The sequence below is a fragment of the Hippopotamus amphibius genome, chromosome 2 (assembly GCF_030028045.1).
Source record: "Hippopotamus amphibius kiboko isolate mHipAmp2 chromosome 2, mHipAmp2.hap2, whole genome shotgun sequence".
In the NCBI taxonomy this organism is placed as follows: Eukaryota; Metazoa; Chordata; class Mammalia; order Artiodactyla; family Hippopotamidae; genus Hippopotamus; species Hippopotamus amphibius.
Genome location: NC_080187.1, coordinates 153,497,661 through 153,507,849, shown reverse-complemented (window position 1 = coordinate 153,507,849; position 10,189 = coordinate 153,497,661).

The window sequence follows — 10,189 nt, the reverse complement described above, 5'->3', positions numbered from 1 at the left end:
TAGTGCTAGCAGTTTTCTGGTAGAATCTTTAGGGTTTTCTATGTATAATATCATGTCATCTGCAAAGAGTGACAATTTTACTTCTTCTTTTCCAATTTGGATTCCTTTTATTTCTTTTTCTTCTCTGCTTGCTGTGGCTAAAACTTCCAAAACTATGTTGAATAACAGTGGTGAGAATGGGCACCCTTGTCTTGTTCTTTGAGAAGATAAACAAAATTGATAAACCATTAGCCAGACTCATCAGGAAAAAAAGAGAGAAGATGCAAATCAACAGAATTAGAAATGAAAAAGGAGAAGTAACAACGGACACCACAGAAATACAAAAGATCATGAGAGACTACTACAAGCAACCATATGCCAATAAATTGGATAACCTGGAAGAAATGGATAAATTCTTAGAAAAGTGCAATCTTCCAAGACTGAACCAGGAAGAAACAGAAAATATGAACAGACAAATCAGAAGCACTGAAATTGAGACTGTGATTAAAATTCTCCCAACAAACAAAAGCCCAGGGCCAGATGGATTCATGGGCAAGTTCTATCAAACATTTAGAGAAGAGCTAACACCTATCCTTCTCAAACTCTTCCAAAATATAGCAGAAGGAGGAACACTCCCAAACTCATTCCATGAGGCCACCATCACCCTGATACCAAAACCAGGCAAAGATGTCACAAAAAAAGAAAATTACAGGCCAATATCACTGATGAATATAGATGCCAAAATGCTTATCAAAATACTAGCAAACAGAATCCTACAGCACATACACCATGATCAAATGGGGTTTATCCCTGGAATGCAAGTATTCTTCAATAAATGCAAATCAATCAATGTAATACATCATATTGACAAATTGAAGGATAAAAACCATATGATCATCTCAATAGATGCAGAAAAAGTTTTTGACAAAATTCAACATCCATTTATGATAAAAAAAAACTCTTCAGAAAATGGGCATAGAAGGAAATTACCTCAACATAATAAAAGCCATATATGACAAACCAACAGCCAACATCATTCTAAATGGTGAAAAACTGAAAGTGTTCCAAGAACAGGAACAAGACAAGGGTGCCCACTCTCACCATTATTATTCAACACAGGCTAAATTTTAACAGTTCACTTTCTTGACCTTCAAAGGCAGCACCTCTATCTTCCAGCCATAGCTTTCCTACTATTTGCTCCCCAATCACTTCCAAAAGTCCTATAATCCATAAACCCAAACCAGAATATATAGAGTAGTTTCTGTTTTCTTAACTGAACTCTCACTGAAGCTACATGTGCTATACTTTTCTCTGCAATCCCAGAGGACCGACCAGAAGCAAACTGTAGCATGACACCCACATGAACACATTTATTCTTTTCTTTGCCCCAGAAGTTTTCTGCCCCTGAAATAATCAGAATAACAAATGCTCCATCACTATATATACTTTTGAGTTTCAAATTTCTATCTTTTTGGATCCCCTGTGAATTATTATTTCCATTTTACAAATAGAAGAATTGAGGTCCCAAGAGATTACATGAATGGTCAAAACTTCATCATTAATAAGTAAAAGAACAAGAACTTGAACTCAGGTCTGCTCACACTAAATCCAGGGTTCTTCCTTCCATACCATTGCAAATACAATAGTGACAGACATATATAAAGTGAGCACAATAACGCTTTCAAGTGATGACAATTATGGGCTCATACATCAACGATGAAAAACAAATTCCTTACCATGGACATATGAAGCCCCTCCAAAATCTGGCTCCTCCCTATCTTCCCAACCTTTTACCATTATCTCCTCCCACCCTATCCTCTTAAATTCTAACCTCACAGAACTGTTTTTAATTCACACTTCCATGCCTTCACTTCCTCTGCTATCTCTGCCTCTAGTCCCTTACCCCTTGCTTCCTACTTCTACCCTCTCAACATCATCATCCCTTCAATAGCATCTACTCTTGTTCAAGACTCAATATAGAGATTATTGTCACCATGATGACCTTCTGTCTTCCTCTTTCTCACTTCTACTCCTTTTGTATCCACACAGTATCATATATTTACATACATTTACATACATGTTTTTAGCATCTATAATGTTTAAATTGCATTTAGTTGATGATTTTGACTATATATTTACTATAATTTACAATTAACAGAGCACTTTCATATGCTATTACAATTAATCTTCAATGGATACTAACACCACCTTTATAAGCAAATACTGAATTATAATTAATCTTTCTATTCTCAATTCCCAGTATTATGACTAGAATAAAGTACATTTTTAATGACTATTTGTTGACCAAATAAGGGATAAAGCTATGTAGATATAAAATAGCTTCCTGGTACATTTGGGGAACAAAAAGATGTCATATAAAAAAGCAATGTAATCACCAACATTAATAACCTGAAAACTCTATTCACCACACTGAGTAAAGCAATTGCCCCACTTTCTTCACCTGCAAAGCACCTCATGTGTCTAGGAGAGAAGAAATAAATAGATTCAGATGTAAGGAGTAAGGGATATTTATTTAATTAAAAGAATGATGTTAAAACGGGTCTACTTTTTCTGACAGAATTGACAACAACTTTGGCTATTTATGAGCACTATTTTATGATGTAAAGCACATTAAACCCTAAGCCTTGAAACTTGAATTCTCCCTGCTTTGCCACTACTAATTAGCTAAGTGAAATTGAAGAACTCATTTGACCCTTCTGGCTTCAATTTTCTCTCATACAAAATGAAGAGGTAAGACCAGATTATTTCTAAAATTATTTGCAGTGCTCAAAGACCTCATACATTTTTACATCTTCATCTTTTGATTAACATGATTATGTAAAATCATTTTTGCCTACCACTTAATGAGAATCACCAGCAAGGCACAGGTTCTATAGTAGTTCTGGGGCCTAGTAGCTTGCAGAATCTTACTTTTCTATTCAGCTTTCAAGGAACAGGTCATGTTTGAATATAAATCTATTGTGTGTAATTTAAAGCTATTTCCTTAGCTCTGGTTCTCAAAAAATAATCTTTGGAAAATTGCAGTTGGTAAGAGTGGCATCTATTTTTATCCTTTGTGTTTTATTTTATGAGAAACTTTCTCAGGGAAGCACAGTCACACACTGTCACGGTGACTATTTATAAGTATCATAAAGTTACTGAGTGCCTAGGATGTATAAAGCCCTAATACTGGGTCTTTCAGGGAATCAGAGTACAGGAATTTCTGCTCTCATGGAACATGTAATCTCTTTTACTGTGCCTTTTGATTCTAATTTGCACATTAAAATTAGACAAACTGTTATCCATCATTAAGATTGAAATGATTGGTGTTAGTAATACCTTGAGAATAACACATATAAGCATGTAAATATCATCTGGTATTATAACTGCCTGATTTGTGTGTTTTGTGTTGTGTTTCTCCTTCAGTAGTAAATGAAATTTACATACAGTAAGTAAATGAAATTTGAAGCCATGCAAAGAGCTACAAATGTCTAGGACTAAGCGTATGTAGAGAAGAGAGAGGAAAAAAGAGAGCACAAGAGAAACCATTCCGGAATTCTGAGATTCAGGAAGTAACCTCTGTCAGAGGAACCCGTGAAGGTGCCTGAGAAGGAATATTCAAAGAGGAAGAAAGAAAAGCAAAAGAGATTGGTAGTGTGGAAGCCATGGGAGAAAAAATTTTAATGGTGGTAGCTGGATATTGTTATAGAGAGGAAAGGAATTAAATGGACTTCAAATGGACTCTCTGATTAAAAAGTCACCAGTGCCCCTGAGAAGAACTCTCTGTCTCAGGAATGCAGCAGAATCAAACCTCAAATTACATCAAGTTGAGGTTTAAATTAATGGCGAGGAAATGGAAACAAAAATATTGGATAATTGGTCAAGAAGTTTAATGATAAAGGTAAACAGAGATGAGTTTCAAATTGAATGAAAGTATTTGGGGGGAAGTAAAATCAACATTTTAGGAGGGAGAAACTTTAGCTTTATTTTTTAAATGAGGTAAAGATAATAAAAAGAGAAAAACTAAAGCTATAAGAAAGAGGAAATATTTACTGGAATAAAGCTTAGAAAAGAGCGAGAACTCCCCTCTAGGAGGGATGTCTGAATCTGTAAGTGCATTTAGAAATGGAAACAAGGCAAGATGGAGGGCTCATAATTGCTGTTTGCTCAGTTGAGAAAGATGGCTAGTGCTGAGAATAAGGAACCCAGTACTGAATTAGGAAATTTTAAAATGATAAAGGTTTATAGTAGCTTCTGTGGGGAATGGAAAAGGAAAAGGAATAAAGGTGAATAGAAAAAGGGAGGAACATAGCACCATTATGAATGTATAACACACCTCATGTTTTATAACATATTGTAAATTCAAAAGTATGTGTACAGTTTTGAAAAATAGTAATTTATATTACTTAAAAATAGATTCCAATAAGTAACCAAGTGCGAGCTGCGGGTCAGTTGAAAAACCTGCAGATTAGGTTATCAGGATTTTAATGAGAGTTATACAACATGATGCAGACAAAAAGTTGTGGCATCTTTGTAAGTTCTTAGTTCCCAGTGAGAGCAGCCAGTCTAGAGACAGATGAGAGTCTTGCCCTCTGTGCTACCCCAAGGAGAAGAACTGGGACTGAGAACGAAAAGAACACTGGCTGAGATTAAGGGTTTTGACATTTAGGAAGGCATGCTTCAGGTTTTCCTCAGATATTGCGAGCACCAGAGACAAGACAGAGTCCAAGGGGGACACTAGAAAATACCCTTTAAAGGACCTATTTCTTCAGTAAGAAATTCCATAATGTTCTCCAGGTGATTAGCTTTAGGAGGTCATTCTAGTAGGCTCAACAATTACAAACAAATTATTTTGGAGTGATGCTTTAAATCATGTTCTGGCAAAAATTTACTTATCAAGTGTACCACGTTTGACTTTAGGAGAATGTTTTGCTTCAGGATGATGCAATAAATGCCACTGTCGGGTTTGCTGCTTGAAATGCACACCTCAAAAAAAAAGGGGGGGGGGGAGGGGTGTCCGAATTATTTCAATTGATTGTTAGAAGGTACATTTAATGTATATAAAATTGAGTAGCTCCCTTTGTAGCCTATGACACAGCTTCCAGCGCTGTGTGAAAAGGCATCGTTCCTACAATAAAAGCCTCAACTACCACAATAAAAGCTGTGATGGAAATAGGCTTGGTCTTCCAGTCACAGGAGTCTGTCACTGAAGAGCTACAGTCCAAAGATCCCACCACTGCTCAAGAGGAAAGCAAATAACCTCAGTCTCCAGGCCTCCAACTCCCAGCATCATCACTTGCTCTATCTGCCTGCTGCACAGACCTCAATCAGAAGGTGGAAATGTGTGTGAATGTTTAAGAAAAATGAAGATTACCAAAAACATTTGAAAAAATTCAGTCTAACAAGGAATAATGGAAAAGCTAGTTATAAAAATGCAGTAGTATGTGTCACCTATAAAAACAGTAAAGATTAAAAAATAAGAGTATAACCAGGACTGGTGAGTGTCCAGTGAAATGAAGTCTCTTTCGAAGTTGGTGAGAGTGTAAATTAATGCTTTCACTGGAAAAAAAAAAAAAATGAAAGCATGTATCAAAAGCCTAAAATGACTGTAGATATTAACTCATGAATTTCACTTTTAGGAATTTATACTAAGGGAAAAATAATAGATCTGCACAAGAATGTGTCGAGAAGATAGTTCATCAAAGAGGTGTTTCTAATAGAAAAAAATATATGAACAACCTGAATATTCAACAGCATTGGTATTGTTCTACAATTTTTGGTATATCTATGTAATTGGTGTATTATACAACTAATTAATATTATTATGTTTTTCCCCCAAAATATCTAATATCCTAAAAATTTCCTATAATTAGGCATTAAGGGTTGGCATTAAGGGTATTTTTTTTTTGAGGGGGTTTGGGGAGGGACAACATATGTAAAAACGGAGAACTAAGCAAACAGAAGCCCATGCTCAGCCCCATGGTAATATAAGGGACGTGTTGTCTGACTGGAAAAGGAAAATCTGCTAACATTTAAAAGACCTCACAGGCATTTATGTGTTACTTTGGTGAATTTGTCTTGGTTTCTTTTCTCAGAGGATTAGAAATCAGATTGTGTTGGCATACTATAAATAGAGGCATCTTTCATAAGCAGAAATTTACATGAACGAAACTTGTAAGACTATGACATAAATCCAAATTCAAATTTATTAATTCACAACAAGAAATAAATGTCACAGAAACCAGAATACTTGTAAGTCCATGTGACAGGATGTACCCCCTTGAGAAGCTGGATGATATGCAGAAGGCTGTTGGGTGAGCCTGGACTCTGAAGAGGGAATCAGGTGAATGAAATGGTGAATGGTATTAAGGGAAAACAGCCTGTTACAAGATTCTAACCAAAGGGATGATCTTTCCTACAGGACCAGAATATTCAACTACAGCTCCCTTCCTTTATCTCCAAGCCAAAATTGGCCTTGCGGTGTCAGAGTGCGACTGAGAGAGGTAGCTAGAGGGGATTCCCATCCTCTAGATGATGAGGTCTTCATACAGGGCATAGGCCTAAAGAACGTGGGTGAAACAAAGAGAGCTTTCATGCAACCTCTCAAGACCCAGTAGGAAAAAAAGGATGCCTAGCTGAAGAGAAGAGATAAGGGTTACAGTTTGTCATTGCTACAGAAAGGGTCTGATACACACAGACAGCTGAGTCTGAAGGGTGGAATTATCCCCATGGTCCACCAGTCCTTGAGGAGTTCTTTTGTGTCTGGTGAGAGCAGTAGCAGCACTTGCATTAACCACTCTCGGCCTGCTGCCAAGAGGCCTCAAGGCAGGATGTGTTCTGTTTGTTGCCTTCAGCCGTCCTGAAGAGACAGACTTCACACTTGGCCAGCTGGCTAGAGTCCCCTCTGACTGTGTGGCCAGCCAGGCAGAGGCAGGCAGCCGAGTCACAGTGAGCACGATCAGGTGCTTCTGTCCGGCTGCCCAGGCTTTCGACTCAACCATGCGCTGTTGCCAACACTGGACCATTTTGACCTAGGAAAATGGCAGTGTCGTAGGTTGAACCTATATATCCAAGCTGGCCATAAAATCAAAGACTCTGTACTCCCCCACCAAAAATAAGACAGCAATTCCTTTAAAGAATAACCTAGTACAACTCAAATCCAATTTAGATGTTAAGCCTGGCAAAGGAAACTAAATCCCAACTACTCTCTGAGGAAGTTAATCAGCCAAACTCCCACTACAAGCTGGAGCTACTTTAGAGGACAATCTGGTAACCAACAAAAAAAGGAAAATAAAAAAGGGATTTTTCTCTTCAGACATAAGCTCCAGGGAACTTGTTCCAGGACACCTACCAAAACAGAGGGGAACACTGGACAGTTATCAGGCCGAGACTCCCTCCCTCCTGGGAGCGTTTGGTAGGCAATACCAGCAGTTACCCTGCATCTCTCCTTTCTCTACACATTAGATGTGGCTAACAAAGCTCACATCTGATTGACACAGTAATGTTTTAGCTATATTAATCCACGCAAAAAGTTACAATATAGTCCCATTGTCCTGGAACACTATCCTTTGTTTTTGACAGAATTTGTATATCTCTACTCTGATGTATTGATTTGGTAGTTAAACAGTGACAACAATCTTATTTCCAGGTTCTCAGAAGATTCATCAATGTAGTGTCCTTGTCAAGTAATAATAAAAGTAACATATTACTTATTGAGCCCTTACTATGCGCTGAACACAACTATAAGTCTTTTCCATGTGTTAACTCATTCAGCCTCCTTTTTATTATCTCAATTGGGAGAGGCAGGATTCAAACCCAGGAAGTCTGCTTTTAGACTTCCTTAATCACCAGTGGTTAACTTTTCTTAATCACCATTATACTAATATGTAAAAGAAGAAAGCAACAGTAACAACAGAAAGTCTCTCTGAATTTAGTTTTTTCTATAATGTATTTAATTTATATAAGAAGGAAAAGTTATTTATTTTTTTTTTGGCACAGGGGCTTAGTTGCTCTGTGGCATGTGGGATCTTCCTGGAGCTGGGATCGAACCTGTGACCTCTGCATTGTCAGGCAGATTCTTAACCACTGCGCCACCTAGGAAGCCCAGGAAAAGTTATTTTTAAAGGTTAACCTTTTTATTGCTTGTTTATTATATCTCTCCTTACTTCAATGAAAGCTCTCCATGGCCAGGCTTTGGCCACTGCTGTTTCTCTGGTGTCTGGAACAGACATAGGAAGCATTCATTAAATACCATTGCCAACCTTTTGTGTATATTTTCCATCTTATATCTTTTCAGAAAAAAAAAATAAAAAGGTCAGGGTTGTGATGTCTACAGCACATTATATAGTCAATCTATTCATAAGTATTTGTTGAATGAGTAAATTATCTGAAAAAAAGCTTTGATATTTTCAATTTTTATGTATGTACATAGTTCGCACCATCTTCCCAAATACTATCAATTCCAAGGGTACTATATAAACACTGATAGAAATCGGTGCCTATAAAAGAAGGCAAAGAGCAGTTGAAGAGCAGAACCCCATGACAATTGCAACTCAGTGGGACAGAGTTCACAAAGAGCAAGCCAAAAAGCCCTGCCCTCTCCCCACCCTTTGATGGAGTCCTTTGATGCTACCTAAAGAATGTCTGTTCCCTGGAAGTCAGTATCTCATCAGAGGTAGAGAAGTGTGGCTGCCACATACTACAAGATCATCTGTGGTTGGCAGGATCTCATCTGAGGAAAGGAATTTATTAAATAAGAAAAACACACAAAGTGTGTTACTCGTATGGGATTACAGGCAAAGAGGAGAGAGAATTTAAAATGCTCTGGTCAGCAAAATAAGGAAAAGAGTCTGAATCGCTGTCAACATAACTGAGATGAGGAAGAGGATTCAGTTACAACCATTTGCTGATAAGTTAAGGTAATAGTTGAATTCAGTGCAGTGAATTCAAAGATTAGTCTCCACAAAGATTAAAATGGACATGAACTTTCCAGGTTACAGGTCAGGTAATAGAGCCCCTTCACCCATGTTATTATTATCAGAAAATCTCCATGCAAATGAAAGAAACAATAATCAGGGATACAACTGCTTGAGTTTTAGCCAGCTGAACCTGCAGAAAATGTCCGGAAAGAAATTTGGAAATATTTAAGAGACAGGTGATATCAGAGGGAATGGTTTGGGGGGATTGTACATAATTTAACGAACCTTCATGTAGGGAATTCTTAAATGATCCAGATTCGAGCCAGTGAGTGAAACTGTTATTTCACTCACTGATTTCATCAAAGTAGATAAACTAAATGTATTCTGTCATCAAGATCACATAGCTGGAAATCCTAGGACTAGTAAAGCGTATTCTCCTGTTCTGGCAGCTTTGGTTATTGGCTAAAAAGCAAACAATAAAACAACTGAAGAAAACTAGAACAGCCTGATGCCTCGATCCTCTGAATGTTATCATCAAGACAAGTGCAGCTAGCCAAAAAAGGTTTACAAGCAGGGTTTCGCAAACTACAACCTATTGGCCAAATCAGGCCTGCCCCTTGTTTTTATAAATAAAAGTTTTATCGAAATATAGTCACTCCATTCGTTTACATGTTATTTATGCACTTTCACACTACTAGGGCAGATTAAGTAATTGAGGCAGTAAGAGGGTGTTCTATGGCCCATAAAACTAAAATATTTCCTATCTGGCCTTTTATACAAAAAGTTTTCTGACCTCCTGGAGAGAGGACACGGACTTATTATTAAGGCTTTATTTTTAAAAAGCCTGTCATCACATACTTAAGGGATTCTCTTTCGAAAGTTTGAGTCACTTTTGGGTGATATGGTGAATATTTGGAGAGATATTTTTAATTTTTTCGGGACTCTAGACCAAGGCATCGTCCTTTCTCATGTATGGAATGTGATAAGCTAATGATCTGAAAGAGTCACTCCACCTACTAATCATTAGAGAAAATCTAACTCATCTCACAATAAAGTTCCATAAAGCATGGTGATTATTCTGTTTAGTATTCCATCAAACTGTTGAATTTTATAAGACTCTCATAAAACTTTAATATTCTTCCAGTGCTGTAATCAGATGAACAAAGCCATATATTAGCATAAAACACTTCTGATTAGAAGACATATTATGATTTTTAAAACATATGTTCAATCTACAATCTGAAAGCAACAGTATGGTGTATAGTTGATGGCTGTAGTTAAATGTGTCATAA